Source organism: Elephantulus edwardii, unplaced genomic scaffold, assembly GCF_000299155.1.
Source record: "Elephantulus edwardii isolate Elephantulus edwardi_28Jun2011 unplaced genomic scaffold, EleEdw1.0 scaffold00385, whole genome shotgun sequence".
Classification (NCBI taxonomy): domain Eukaryota; kingdom Metazoa; phylum Chordata; class Mammalia; order Macroscelidea; family Macroscelididae; genus Elephantulus; species Elephantulus edwardii.
The window spans coordinates 340,767-357,627 of NW_006400135.1; the positions used below are offsets into that span (position 1 = coordinate 340,767).

General features: G+C 37.1%; 1 pseudogene; it reads right to left on the reverse strand.

Moving 5' to 3' along the window:
• LOC102874577 overlaps window positions 1–9,010 on the reverse strand; it is a 47,527-nt pseudogene extending 38,517 nt beyond the window's left edge.
• Between the last annotated feature and the right edge of the window lie 7,851 nt (window positions 9,011–16,861).

Sequence of the window (16,861 nt, forward strand, 5' to 3'; positions counted from 1 at the left end):
CCTACAGACCAATATTTCTCATGAATATAGACACAAAAATCCTTAACAAAAGTCTATCCAATAGAATCCAAAAGTACATTAAAAAAAACCACACATGATGACCAGGAGGGATTCATAATAAATATTCAAGGATGTTTTGACATAAGAAATACCATCAACATAATTCACCATATTAACAAAGTAAATAATAAGAACAATATGACTTTAGTAATTGATGCAGAAAAGTCATTTTACAAAATACAATACCTTTCTTTCCCAATAAAGACACTCAGCAAAATTGGGATAGAATAGAAGGGATTTTCCTCAACATCGTGAAAAATATATGTACAAAACCAAGAGCCAATTTCTCTCAATGGAGAAATACAAAAAGCATTTTCCTTGTGAACAGGGACCAGACAAGGATCCACACTGTCACCACTTCTATTAAATATTGTATTGGAAGTACTCGCTAGGGCAATGCGACAGGAGGAGAAAAAAATAAAGGCATCCAGGTTGGCAAAGAGATGGTTAAACTGTTGCTATTTGCAAATTATATGATAGTATACACAGAAAGCCCCAAGGACTAAAAAAAAAAAACACACAAAAAACAAACAAACACAAAAACAAACCAAGACAAAAGACCCCAAACAATCAACAACAAAAAACAAAGAAAAAAAAAAAACCTGTTAGACCCAGTAGACCAATTTAGTAGAGTGGCAAGATATAAGATCAGTATCCAAATATTAGTGGGATTCCTCTACAGTAACAATGAGAATTAAGAGAAGGAGACCAAGAAAGCAAGACCAGTTACAAGAGCAGACCACAAATTTAGATATGTGGGAGTAAACTTAACTAGAAACACAAAAGGCTTATACAAATGCAACTACAGAACATTTCAGAAACACAGAATGAAAGACCTATCTATATTAATGGAAAAATATTCACAGGTCATGGATAGGAAGACTCAATATTGTGAAAATTATGATCCTACCAAAAGCAATCTACATGTTCAATGCAATTCCAAAGCATATACCAAATTCCTTTTTTAAGGAGATTTAAAGGGTAATTGTTGAGTTTATTTGAAGAAGAAAGATACTCCGAATAAGCAAAGCATATCTGAAAAACAAAAATGAAGTTGGAGGCAAAACACTCCCTGATCGTAGTAACCATAGTAGCATGGTATTGGTACAATGGCAGGCACACATAAAAATGTAACAGAATTGAGAACCCAGAAAGGAACCCAGCAATCTACGGTCAACTGATATTCAACGGGGAAATCAAACCTAACAAATGGGGAAACAACAACCTCTTCAACAAATCGTGCTGACAAAACTAGACTGCTACCTGCAGAAAGCTGGAACAGGATCCACATCTCACACAAAAATACATAAAAATCAGCTCAAAATGGATTCAAAGTCTGGGAATAAAGCCCAAAAACATAAAGTTCATCAGAGACAAACTGGGATCAAGACTGGTTGCACTAGTCTGTTATAAAGAGGCTGCCAAATACAACCAGAAATGCCAATCTGAAGAAGATAAAATTGATAAATGGGATCTTCTACAGATTAAATCCCATATACATCAAAAACTTTTCCAACAGAGTGAAACAAAACCTAATGACTGGGGGGGAAAAATTGGCAATACCATTTCAGACATGGGTCTCCTATCAAAAGTTTACAGAATCCTACAAGGCTTCCACAAGAAAAAGACTGATATCTCAATTACAAAATGGGCAAAAGACGTTTCATAGAGGGTGGTATTTGGATAGCCAGCAGACACATAAAGAAATGCTCAAAGTCATTGGCAATAAGAAAGAAGTAAATCTGATCAAATCCACATTGAGATACCATCTCACTCCATTAGCAGTGGCAAAGTTTAACAGGACAGCAAGTAATAAGTGCTGGCTAAGATGCGGCAAGATAGGAACATTATTGGTGGTATTGTAAAATGGTACAACCACACTGGAAGGCAGTTTGACATTTCCTCAAAAAGCTGAACATAGAAATTCCATATAACTAAGCTCTTCTACTGCTTGCTTATACCCTTAGAAAATTAGAACTAAGGCAAAAATGGAGACTTGTTCACCAGAGTTCATAGTAGTGTTATTCACCATAGCAAGAACACTGAAACAGCCCAAATGTTCAAGCAAAATCAAATAGACTGAGAAATTGTGTTATAATTATATGATGAAATAGTATGTAAAATGCAGGAGTAATGATTTTGTAAATTACTACCTAACTTGGGAGGGACTAGAGAGCATTATTCTAAGTGAACTAAGTGTCGTAAGGACAAACACTGTATAAGTTCATTATTGTAGGATGTGCATGGGGATCCAAGGAGGGGAAGATGTATGGGCTGTGAGAGGGTTAATAATAGGGTAGCACAATTTGTGGATGTAGGGAGGAGTGGGTAAAGTAAATGGAAAATATCTTACCTGAAAAACAATGTATGTGAACTTTGTAAGTAAACCAGTATAAATAAAAATTTATTTTTAAATTAAAAAAATACTATGGTAAAGTAACAAGTATATACGTGATCAGAAATTCACTCGTCTAAAATGGTAGAGATTAAAGTAGAGGTCACAAGTTTACTGACTTGCACACTTACATGAATATAGCTATTGTATATTTTGAGAGGAAAGTTAATTTTTCATATATGAAATTTATGGCTAGTAATCACAGAGGATTGTGGTATGTGCAGTTCATATTTCAATATGGCTTTCCTACTCTGGCCATATGGATGGGTGGGAATTTGCAAATAGGGTATGGTAGAATGGCTAACTCAACAATAAACAAGGAGATTGGCTAGTCTGAAGAATCCACAAGAGGATTGGCTAGTCTCATTATTAAATGGGCAATTCCAGCAGTAGTCTTTCCCTCAACACCAGTAAAGGAGAAGTAGAAATTCAGTGGGTAACCTTCAGGACCAGACATTCTTGCACCAACTACACTTTTTGTGCATTAGCCATAGCTGGAGCATATAACCAGGGATTCAGAATGAGATGGGCTTGCTACTTACTTATTCCCTCCATGGACAGAACCAGAGCTAAGATAAGAACTTTTGCCTAAATTTGTTGGACAGCTTGCATGGGCGATAGGGAGAGCCAAGTCAATATTGGCAGGACCGAGAATTTTGTATTACTGGTCTAAAGCTGTTAGGCTCAAGAATTAGGTACCTCTATGCACATTTTGGAAGCAGTATTGACTGTACTCTATTAATCCGGGTTATAAACTTTTGATTTCCTTAACATGGTTCTGTGTGGTCTTTGAGCTATCACATAGGATTTTGGACCCAGCAAAGTAGTAACTTTGGTGTTGAGATAATTACGAAAAAAAATGTGAGAACATGGGGATAAGTCTGGCTTCATGGGAGTCAGTTTTGTATTACTAATGCTGTTGACAGGAACCCTATTCCTTTGTGAAGTTGATAAGGTGAGACAAAATCTTCCTCACATGGCCCTTCCTCTTTATGTTGTTGTTAGGTGCCATTAGTTTGAGTACAACCCATAACGACCCAATAAACAACAAATTTGAACCCTGTCCTATCCTGTGCCATCTTAATATTTCCTGACACAGTATAGTCCATTATCAGTCACTATGTCAATCCACCTGGTTGAGGGTCTTCCTTTCTTTGACCTCTGACTTTCTAAGCATTATGTCCCTCTCCAAGTTATAGCCTCTTCTAGCAAAAATACCTGAAGTATGTAAAGAAAAGCTTTATCATCTTTGCCTCCAAAAAGCAGATGAGCTGCACTTTCTCTAAGACATGTTTTGTTCTTTAGGTAATTCATGGAATGTTCAGTATTCTTCTCCAATACCTAACCTCAAAGGCTTCAATTTTTCTTCTGTCATTCTTATGCATAGCTCTCAGATTCATAGCAAGTGATTTGAAAGATCATGGCCTGAATCAGATGCATCATAGTCCTCAAACTGACATCATCACTCCTCAATAAGCAGCCTTTCCCAGTGCAATACATCTCTTGACTGCTAGTGCCAATGGTGTTGATAGTTGATCCAAGCAAGATGAAGTTGTTGACAATATCAATCATTTCTCCATCTATCATGATGTTGTTTATTGGTCTAGTGGTAACAATCTATGTTCATTGGGAAGCACCAAACTGCCTTCTAGAATGGCTATACCATTTAAAAATCCTACCAACAATGTATAAGAAGTTTCTTTCTCACCACATCCTCTACAACATTTATTACTTGCTGCCCTGTTAAACTTTGCCATTGTTACTGGAGTGAGATGGTACTTCATTGTGGTTTTCATTTGCATCTCTTCTATTTCCAGTGACATGGAGCATTTTTCCATGTGTCTATTTACCATTTGAGTATCTTCTTCTGCAACACCATTCTTTTGTGTTTTATTCCCAGAATAGTATACCATGTGATTTTCTGATTCAAAGTGGCGAAAGGCTAGTCTATCTCATATCACTAATGCCTTGCATGTTGATGTTCGTGTGATTAATTTATTTTTTCACAATTTCTAGTTCCAAAGTTTAATCTACTGATATTCCATGTTTCAATTATTAAAGGTTGTTTGCCATTGCTTTTCCTCACTTTGACTGACTTCAAATCTGGGCTCTTTTTTACATATATTGCACTTTTTAAACATACATTGCATTTTTACAATTATTTTTAAAATGATGATATAAAAACTTTAAACACAGTGGAGAAATATTACTCTCATAAAATTGATATGAGTTATAATTAATTCAATGGTGTTGTTGTTGTTATGTGCCGTCGAGTCGTTTGCAACTCATAGCGACCCTACAACAGCCCTAAACTCTGCTCTGCCCTGTGCCAATAGCACTGGCTCTGACACTGCCATCCCAATTATCCCAGTCATTGAATCAATCCACCTCATAGAGGGCCTTCCACTCCTGTGCCGTCCCTTCACCCTCCCAAACATCATGTCCCTCTCTAAGGACTGGTCTCTCCTCACAACATGTCCAAAGTATGTTAGACGGAGCCTCAGAATCCTTGCCTCCAAGGAGCCACCCGAACAAATCTGTTCGTTTTCCTAGCAGTCCATGGTATTCTCAATACTCTTCTCCAGCACCACAGTTCAAAGCCATCGATTCTCCTTCTATCCTCCTTGGTCATTGTCCAACTCTCTGATTCATAACAAGTGATTGCGAAGACCATGGCCTGTATCAGACGCACCTTAGTCTCCAGAGAGACACCACTGCTCTTCAGTACTTTGGAGAGGTCCCTAACAGCAGACTTTCCCATCTTCCCAGGTAATCGAAGATGCTAAAACCGCGCGACATCACGACATTTGTTCTGGCAGGCCGCTCAGAGGAGGGGTTAGGCATCTGACTAGCTGAAAGCTGGGCAGCTTAGAGGCCAGTCTCAGACCCCTCCCATCTTCCCAGGAAATTCAATGGTATTCAATGATAAAAACATATTTCTTCAAGATACAAAAATGGTTATACATTTATACACCTATTTTGTTGTCATTGCTAGTGGTCATTTAGCTATTACAAACATTCATGATCATATACTTAATGCAAATTATTTCTATATCATGCACCATGTCACTGTTGGTATGCTTAAGTATGTTGTTAAAGACACTATGCATTTCAGTGTCACCTCATGTAGAAATACTGTCTTTCAGCACCAGATTTTACAAAGTTCTGTGGTCATCCAGAATATTTTTATTGGTTAAATTTCAGTAATAATGAATGAGCTCTTTTTTGCTATCCTGCCTTAATTTGGAAGCTTCCTGAAACTTGTCCGCATAAGTGACCCAGCTGTTATTTTCATACTGGAGACAAAACTCATAGCATCATAATAACATGTACACTCTTGCAGTATATCAAACTGAAATGTGAATGATGACTGACAGACAGGTGCACGGCTTCTACTTAATGATAAGTAAGGTTAGTGTTCTTGATTTTATTCCTTTTCAAATCTTTAGAAAATTATCTGGTAGAAAGTTGGTTTTCAGTAAATATAGTAATTAATAAATGGAGAAAATGGCAAAATGAGAATTATCAAAATCATTGCAGGATTTCGTATATTTTAATAATGTATTGGAACGTCTATGAATGGTATCTCACTATTTTATAATCTCAACATTTCCACTATTATAGTTTTCAATTTTAGGCTATATTTTACAGTAATTTTTCATAGTCTTTACATTAAAAACATATTAATACCTTAGGAACATTGCAATTCTTTATCATATTTTTAATTACTTTATTCCTTTCCCTGCAATGCTGAGATTTGAGCTTATGTGCAGCATCCTCCATTAAGTATTAGAATTGCAAATGGGCACACTTGCTTTGTATTAAAAGAACAAGAGCTGCCCATGTCTGAAAAGTTAATTAGACAAAACAGACAATTAATTACATCTTATTAACGTGTAAAAGACCTGTGACAAATTGCACTAATTGCATGCTTTTATACGTTTGAAGAGGTCAAGCTTATTTTAAAAGTATGCTGTTAATGGAAGACAAATGTATCTTTATGTGCTTGATAAGAATATTATAAACTGCATTATTTATGACTCCACTGAATACTTAATAATTTTAAGCTTTAAATTAAACTGCTCATTAAACAGAAGAGTCAGTACCAAGTACTTAAAATAAACCATAAAAGCTTGTTGCACTGCAAGATAAATTTAAAGGTCTAGCATCACAGAATGGCTTTAGACCGGTATTTTAAAACCACTGAACCCTGGGGATGTTCAGCCTATCTTAATGTTTCCACAGTAAAAGGGAGAACCCTCCAATTAACAGTATCTACACAAAATAAATATGTTTCATTTTAAAGAAGTATCAGTTTCTTAAACTTGGAAGTATCCGGTTGAGGAATCTGATTAATTGTTGAACATTATTTCCAAATAAAAAAAGAAAATAAAATAAGAAGCTATGAATTGCTGAGTACCAAGGGGCAGTTAGGAGAAAAGATGATTAAAGAACAAATAAATGGCTGTGAAAGGATATTTTTAAGGCTGAAAATGGGAAAACTATCTAACAGAAGCTTTAGAGAGACAAAATGAAGTAGATGGAAGCCATTTAAAATGAGCAATGAGTCAGGGTGGCTCTCACAGGCAAATACTTAATTACATAAAGGTGCTTTGAGTTTCTCTCATTGAGTACCTGTCAAGGAAAGGGAATACTAGCAATTCTAGAGGAAATTGTTTCTATTTCAGTTAACAAAACTGAGCACCCACTCAGGGCTCTCAGAGGGACTTCACAGATAATGTAGATGATTTTTCTTCTGTTCTGCAGCACCACAGGCCTTCGAAAATGAACCTGACTGTCACCACATTTTAAATGTGCATGGTTGGTGAGTTCTGTTCAACTGAGCAGTGCACTAATGGAATCACTGTGCCAAGCCTCTTGTATGTGGAACTTGGAAACTGGACTCAAGCTCACAAATTTAAGTGGACAAGGATAACAGAAACAATTGAGACTTCTGTGCTTGCTTGCTTATACCAAAAACTTTGTGGTGTCTGAATGAACAGTTGCAATGGGCTACATCACAGTTCTTGTCCTTGATCGAAAAAAAAAAAATCAAGTAATGTGATCTGAACCCTAATAATTTATATACTGTAAGTTGCATAGAATTCCACTACTTTACTACTTCAATTCTCTTTGCATAGCTGCTGTCAATATATTAAGCTTGAATGTCAGGTGACAAAATTTATACAGTGGGTAGAATAAGATGCATTCTAAGTTAATGCACATAGGAAGCATATTATATAATAATCAGTCAAGAAAAAAAAAGAGTTAAACTAAACCTGAATCACCAAGCTATTATTAATTCTAAAATGTTTAACTGTAAGATATTGACAGAGTATGATGAAATTTATAAAAGAATAAGCAGGCATATAATCTCTGAGATTGGAAAGAGAAGTCTTAAGGGGAGAATATATCACTTTCATGGTCATGATGATTGCAATATATCAGTTGAACAACTTCTGGATCACCAAGAAATCTATCATTATGCATGTATAAATTAAATTAGTTGGCAGACTATGTGGAGAATAATATCATGAATAATATAATCATAGGTATTGTTCCTTGAAAATATGTTAGCATATCTTCTGTACTGAGCTCTTGGTAAGACTAATTTCCTTTATGACTATCTGTTCTATATACATCTGTTTTGTAAAATCACTTTTATTGGAAATTTGCCATCAATAGTCAACATATTTTTCAGGTAAAATAATTTTATTTTAGAGATTTTAGACTATGTATTTTGGGTAGCATAAGTTATACATAAAACAGTAACAGCAAATTTTAGTGTGCATTTTTCTGTTGAAAAGGATGTGGTTTATTGAAGACACTCTAATCTCTGTTTCCAGGGGATAGAGTAACAAAACTGAAGGGTAGGATGCAAAGCCAAGAATAAAGGTCAGAAAAGAAAAGGTAAAATGTCACTAGCCAAGTATTAAAGTGCCAATGTGATAAAGTGAGGTCAAACTATTTTGTGTTAGCAAGGTTAGCATAGGTAAAAAAAAACTTAGAACTTATATTGTTTCTGTTATAGTTTTCAGGTAAGGAGCATGGATGGATCAAACACAAGTAACAATGTTTCTAAAAGCTTAAGTATACTAACAAATTATATTATAAAAATAATTAAGATCTATTATAAACACTGAGGATATTTAAATGACAAATAATATTTAGTATATTATTGTTGTGAAATGTTGGGGAGGAATGGAGGGTCTCTGAACAAGACAGATTGCTTAAGCTCCAGATAAGTGCAAGCCTCCCAACAGCCTTTAATATGAGGTAGGAAAGCTCCCCTATGTTTGGCTGTACCAGCTTGAGAAAGCTTGCCACCTGGGAAGGTGGCTACCACATCTGATCTGTTGAGCTGGGAATGGTCCGCAGGAGTCTGAGGTTCTCCTGACCAACTCGCGTGTCCCACGTCTCTAAGCCCACCCTATCAGGTCTTCCTGTTTACATGTTCATACATAAGTGCACTGCAGATCCTAATAAAATTGAGCTGGATTGACTCTCTAATCCTCTCTCGGAGTGGTGCATCTCTATCATGCTTACCTCCAACATGGTCTCACTGTTAAATTGCCAGCGAACTGACAGCTACATATTATCTTCCTGGTTCCATGTGTATTTCATCATCCTTTGGTCCACCAAAGAGTCATCCCTGCATTTAAATGATTACTGCATGAGAAACACATAAATGCCCTGACTCTTTAAAGTATTATCTGGGAAAGTGCCAAAAAAGAGCTAAAAAACACAACCAGGAAATAAGATTCCTGTCTTGGAAAATATTGCACTTTTTAATAGAGTTCAATTGGTTGAGGGTACCGGTTAATGAGTGAAGCCAAAGTGATAGGCTAGATAGATTCCAAGCAGCTTGAAAAGTCATCAATGAGCCATCCCTCTTGAACAATAGTAGTTTGTCTTGCCCCAAATAAATATGTTTTTTTAGAAGTATTTATGTTTTTAATTAAACTTTGTAGTTTGTGATCATTAAGAACAAGGAAAGTATACCCATCTTATTCTGGTAAAACATAATGCAGTATAAAATGTTTAAAGCACTGTGTCTTAAATACTAATCTATTAAATAAGATTTAGTCTAAAAGAATCATCAGATGGAATCTATCTAAACTGTAATCCAGTAGATCTTCTGAAGGGTCAGAGAATTTGCATGTCTACAGAGGTTGCTCCATTGCTGGAAGAATACTTGCCATCAAGTGGGAATTGAATCAGAGTTGACTTACATTCAGTGTCCAGTGATATAAATCACATAAAAGGAGATCGTCCATCTTTCACATTAGAAACAAATGTTATTGTCGTTGTTGTTGTTGTTGTTATGCACCATCAAGTCTCTTGTGACTCATAGCGATCAAATAGTAGGTTAAAAATATTAGAAGGGTTCAGCCTTTAAGTCAGCAGGATACTTCCTTAAGCTACACACTCCAGAGACTAGCATGAGCTAATTTAAAGTGTCGTGTCCAACTAAAGTAGATGAAGAGTCTTGGAAATCAGGGCCTCTGTTTTATGTCATTGAAAAAAATTTTAAAACAATATCAACATGATACCAAACAGAAGAGAGTACATTTATGGATGAGCTAAATTGTTCTTGCTTTAAGTGTGTAAATAAGTCTGATTGTAAAAAGACAGATGCATACATTTAAGACAGAAATAGGATCAAGAGTTTATATATAGGAAAAAAAATGATAGAAATGTGAACATTGTGAACGTTAATCTTTAATAATTGTATGTCAATAAATTTAGTTTTACTTTGTACACTAAATAAATAATAGGTGAAATAATTGTTATTATGTACATTCAAGTAGCCTGTAACTCATAGCAACCCTATGTACAACAGCGTGGAACCCTGCTCTATCCTGAGCCAACCTTACTGTCTCTGGCACACCACTCCCATAACCCCAGTCACTGAGTCAATCCATCTCATCCGGGGTCTTCCTCTTCTGCATTGTCCCTCCACTCTCTCAAGCATAATATCCCTCTCTAAGGACTGATCCTTCCTTGCAACATGCCCAAAATATATCAGACAGAACTTCAGAATCCTTGCAACCAAGGACCAGAGTTGTTTCACCCTCTCCAGGATGATCTTGTTTGTTCTTTAAGCAGTCCATTGATATATTTCATACTCTTCTCTAGCAAGTCTTCTATCATCTCTAGTCATTGTCCAGATTTCTGATGCATAGTGCATAATTGAGAAGACTTTGGTCAGGATCAGGCACATCTCCAGACTGATATCATTGCTCTTTGGTTATTCTAGAGATGTCTCTGACATTAGACATTCCCAGTGCAATTTGTCTTTTGATTTCTTGGCTCTGGTACCAAGATTGTTGATTGTAGAACAAAGCAAATTAGACCTCTTAACAATCTTACTCTCTTCACAGTCTATCATGCTATTGCCAATTTTTCCAGTGGTGAGAATCTTTGTTTTCCTGGTATTGAGCTTCAATCCACTTTGAAGGCTGCAGTCCTTGACCTTTTGCAGAGAGTGCTTCAGTTATTCCTCAATTTCAGCAAGCCAGGTTGTGTCACCTGCATAACACAGATTTTTAATGAGTCTTACTCCAATCCTGGTGCCACACGCCACCTGGATGATCTGTTCCACATGTATATTGAAAAGGTATGGTGATAGGGCACATCCTTGGTGTACTCCTTTCCAGATTTTAAACCACACAGTGTTTCCTTGTTCTGTTCTGACTACTGCCCCCTGGTCCAAATATAAATTTTATATAAGCATAATCAAGTGTTTTGTGATTCCCAATCTTCTCAGAGTTAGCCACAGGTCGTTGTGATACACAAAGTCAAATGCCTTTGCATAGTCAATGAAACATAGACATTCCTCTGGTGCTCTCTGCTTTAAGCCAAGATCCATCTACCTTAGCTATAATATCCCCAGTGCCAGGACCTCTTCTAAACCCAGCCTGCACATTTGGTAGTTCTCTGTTGATGTGCTGCTCTGGTCATTTTTCTTTAAATATAATTTTGAGTGGAATCTTGCTTGTATGTAATATTAGTGATATTGTTCGATAATTTCTACATTCTATCATGTCACCATTCTTTGGAATGGAAACAAATATGTAAATCTCTTCCAGTCAGTTGTCCTGGTGGTTTCCCCCAGATTTCTTGGCACAACTTGGTGGGTGAATTCAGGGCAGCATCTGCAGCATCTAGATGTTGAAATATGTCAATTGTTAAGCCATCAATTTCTGGTGTCTTGTTTTTTGTTTTTTTGTTTTGTTTTGGTTTTTTTCCATTTCCTTCTGAGCAGCTTCAACTTCTTCCTTCATCACCACAGGTTCTTACTCATACATTGTTTCATGAAATTCTTCTAAATCAGCCAATTCCTTTTGATACAGTGACTCTGTATATTCCTTTCATCTTCTTTTAATGCTTCCTGGATTATTTAATATGCCGTCCAAAGTATCCTTAACTATTGCAACTCTAGGCTTGAATTTGTTCTTCAGTTCCTTCAGCTTAAGAAAGGCCTAGTGATTTTGGACCTTTTGATTTTCTGACTCCAACTCTTTGCACATTTTATTGTAATACTTTGTCTTTCTTAGATGCCCTTTGATATCTTCTCAGCTCCTCTTTTTTTTTTTTTTAAATTCCTTTCCTTTGCCTTCTCAGAGCTCTAGCCCAATATAAAAAGTCTCATCTGACATCTGTCTTGGTCTTTTCTTCCTCCTTTCTCTTTGTAACGTTCTTTTGCATTCTTCATGGATGATTTTCTTGATATCCTCCCACAGGTCACCTGGTGTTCTCTCATTAGTGTTGAAGGTCTCAGATCAGTTCCTGAGAGGGTTTTGAAATTCAAGAAGGATAAACTGAAGGCCAAATTTGTATATTTATGTTTTGTATAATAAGTGTTAAACTAGTCTATATACATGGATTTCATTTAATGATATGCACAGGAATCAGATTGACTACATCTGTGGAAAGAATTGCTACAGAAGCTTGATATCAGCTATGAAAACAAGGCCATGGGCAAATTCAAGATGAAGCTAAAGAAGGTTAAATAAGATCCTCAAAAACCAAAATCTGTGCTATGCAGATGGCACAATCCTGCTTGATGAAACTGAAGAGGACCTGAAACACTTGCTGTGGCAAGTCAGGGACTGCAGTCTTCAATATAGATTGAAACTCAACATTAGGAAAACAAAGGTTCTCACCACTGGGCCAATTTAAAGCATCGTGATGATGGTGAAGAAAGCTGTAAACAGCTTTAGTTTGGTTGGCTCCACAATCAACAAGCAACATTCTTAGCACCAGTAACCAGGAAACTGAAAGATATATTGCCTTGAGAAAGTCTGATGTCAGAGACCTCTCCAAAGTACTGAAGAGCAATGACATCAGTCTGGAGACCTGTGTGTGAATGATATAGGCCACGGTTTTTGTCATTACTTGCTATGCGTCAGAGAACTGGACAATGACTAGGGATAATAGGAGGAGAATTGATGCCTTTGAGCTGTAGTGTTGGAGAAGAGTATTGAACATACCATGGACTGATAAGAGAAAAAAGAGGGTATTTTTCCTGGAGAGGGTGAAAACATGCTGTGCCTTGGACAAGGATTCTGAAGCTTTGTCTGACATACTCTGTCTGACATATTGCAAGGAGGGACCAGTCCTTGGAGAGGGACTTCATGCTTGGGAGGGTGGAGGGGACAGCTCAGGAGAGGAAGACCATCAATGAGATGGATTGACTCAGTGACTGGGGTAATGGAGTAGGGGTCTCAGAGACAACACGATTGGCAAAGGATAGAGCAGATTTTAGGGCTGTTGTACATAGGGTCACTATGAGTCACAGGTGACTTGATGCACATAGGAATAAAAACAGGTCATTAATTATACAGAATTCTATTATTATGTCTCCAGCATTACTTATATCACCAAGTCCATTCTGTCACCGATCCTTCTTCCTTGTTTCTAAAGTATAAATAAATTAATAACGTTTTATGTTGATGTTAATAATTTTTATTATTTAATGCAGAAGCAAGTCTTCTGAAAACACTAAAATAATTTGAATCAACTTAAAAGTGAGTAATTTTGTGGAAATTTTCTAATATCAAGTGGCAATGAAGCAAAACATTCCATATCATATTTTCTGTGTCTTTAGCTATTATTTTTAAAAAGTGAAGGTAGCTGTGAACCATTGAGTATATAATTTTCTTCACGGCATTGTTCAGTAATAGAATTGGTGCTCCACAATCACTAGAAGACAGAGAGGCCAAAGAGGAAATGGTTTTTCTTAAAAGAGTTCACTGAACTGGCAACAGGTCTGTTTAATCTTTACGAGTCATGGTACACCTAAGAGCTAGAAGATATCAAAACTTTGTGACTTGTGAACAAACCATAATTTTGTCATGCTGACCTGGATGAAGTAAATGGATGTAGTTATTTAATGGGGTGTGTGGAATAATGATGTACTTTTCTTCTATGTTAGATTCCTCTTTTGAGCCAGTCAAGAAATTGTTGGAGTACTTCTATGCCTTTTCGGTTGTATAAGATCCTAGGAGGTGAATAATACTTGTTTGTTAAGTACCGTCACTCTTGGAAATTCTGTTTTCCACCAATCCATATGGGATGAAATGAAAAGACTAGAATTTCTAAGAGTTTATTTAAGAAATCATTGCTATTTTATTTTTTAATTTCCTGTGGGGATCATTCTCATTGACTTTCCTGGCAGGCATTCTGTAACTTTCTTCAGTTGTTTCTCACTGATAAGTAAAAAGTTAATGTTGTTTCACATGGGAGCTAAAAGAACATCTGATAAAATTGTCCTACTCATATTGTCTTTGGCAATTCTGACTAGAGAAGCAAAAGAAAACATTGTTTAATAGGTTTTCCCACCAAGCTATGTCCTAATTTTCAGGTCATATTGCAATATGACTTATATGTTATAGAAAACACAGAATGTATATTTCATCTTTGCTGTGATTAATAATTTATGATGTTTTTGTTATGTGCCATCAAGTCGCTTAAAACTCAGAGTGACCCTATGTACAACAGCCCTAAACTCTGCTCTGTCCTGTGCCAATTGCACTGTCTCTGGTACACCTAACCTTATTACCCCAGTCACTGAATCAATCCACTTCATAGAGGGCTTTCCCCTTCTGTGCTGTCCCTCCACCCTACCAAGCATGATGTCCCTCTCCAAGGACAAGTCCATCCTTACAACATGTCCAAAGTATGCCAGACGAAGCCCCAGAATAATTGCCTCCAAGGAGGCACCTGGTTTAACCCTCTCCAGGATGAATTTGTTTCTTTTCCTAGCAGTCCATTGTTCCCTCAATACTGTACTCCAACACCACAGCTCAAAGGCATTGATTCTCCTTCTATCCTCATTAGTCTTTGTCCAACTCTCTGATGCATAACAAATAATAGCAAAGACCATGCATGTCTTGTATCAGACACACCTTAGTCTCCAGAGAGAGACCATTGCTCTTCAGTACTTTAGAGAGGTCATTAACAGCAGACATTCCCATGGCAATATGTCTTTTAATTTCCTGGTTTCTGGTGCCAAGAGTGTTGACTGTGGAGCCAAGCAAACTAAAGCTGTGAAGCTGTGAACAATCTCAATATCTTCACCATCCATCCTGATGCTGCCAATTGATCCAGTAGTGAGAATCTTTGTCTTCTTGACATTGAGCCTCAATCCATATTGGAGGCTGCAGTCCTTGACCCTCTGCAGCAAGTGCTTCAGGTCTTCTTCAGTTTCAGCAAGCAGGGTTGTGTCATCTGCATAACGCAGGTGTTGATAGATCTTCCATCAGTCCTGATGCCACATTTCTCCTCATAGAGCCCAGCCTCCCGCATAATCTGTTCTCCATACAGGCTGAAAAGGTATGGAGACGGGACACATCCCTGGCATACGCATTTTCCAGTTTTGTGCCATGCAGTATTTCTTTGATCTGTTCTGATGACTGCCTCTTGGTCCAAGTATAGGTTTCTCATTATCACGATCAAGTGTTCCAGGATTTCCATTCTTCTCAGAGTAAGCCACAGTTTGTTATGATCCACACAGTCAAACGCCTTTGCATAGTCAATGAAACACAGATAGACATTCCTCTGGTATTCCCTGATTCCAGCTAAGATCCATCTAACATCAGCTACGATAACCCTAGTACCACGACCCCTTCTAAACCCAGCCTGGACTTCTGGCAGTTTTCTGCTGATGTGCTGTTCCTGTCATATTCGGATAATCTTCAATAGAACCTTGCTCACATGTGAAATTAAGGTATTTTTCTACAGTTTCCACACTCTTTTGGGTCACCCTTCTTTAGATGGGAACAAATATAGATCTCTTCCATTCAGTTGGCCAAGTGGTTGTTCTCCAGATTTCTTGGAATGACTTGGTGAACATGTCCAGGGCAGCATCTGTTAGCTGAAATATGTCAATTGATATACCATGTATTCCTGGGGACTTATTTTTTGCCATTTCCTTCAAAGCAGCTTGAACGTCTTCCTTTATCACCATAGGCTTTTACTCATATGTTGTTTCATTAAATTCTTCTGTGTCTGCCAATTCCTGACGATACAGTGACTCAGTATATTCTTTCCATCTTCTTTTAGTACTTCCTGGATCATTTAATATTCTACCTAAAGTATCCTTGATTATAGCAACGCGAGGTTTGAATTTGTTCTTCAGTTCCTTGAGCTTAAGAAATGCTGAGCTAGTTCAGCCCTTTTGGTTTTCTGACTCCAGCTCCTTGCACATTTCATTGTAATATTTTACTTTGTCATCCCGTGCTGCCTTTTGAAATCTTCAGCTCCTTAGTGTCTTGAATTCTTCCTTGTGTTTTGGCTTCTCTGTGCTCCAGTGCAATATTCAGAGTCTCTTCTGACATCCATTTTGATAGGTCGACAGTGCATCTAAATTCCAAAATCAATCTCCACAATAGTCTACGTGTTTCCTATTGTCAAAGGGGCCCTTTAGTGTAGTGAGAGAAGATCTTCACCCTGAAACGTACAGAGTCCCTTTACAGCAGAAAGTAGCTAAGGGAATATGCCGTCCCCTTTTCCTTATGAATCAGGGTGACGTCTCTCTCAGGGAGGAGTGATAGTGAATGGCAAAGGACACACTGACAAAGGAGATTAATCAGACCTGGCTTTGACAAGCACTGTGGCAAAGGGACAATTAAAAGAGACTTTCAAGGGGGGAAAAAGAGGAACAAACTGGGGGGAAGGGTAGAAAAAATAGTGGAACAATGAATGAATGGAAACCCCAAATCTCTGTAAATGTTTATTAAAATAAATCAAATTTAATAATAAAAATGATTGCTAAAACTATTTTTATACTACAGGGCCGTTAAGCAATTTGCAGTTTAAATAAACTCAAACTCATTTTTCTCCAATTGGAACAAATTCATAGTCAATCCTTCAGTATGTTGTAAGGATTCCCAGGCTGTA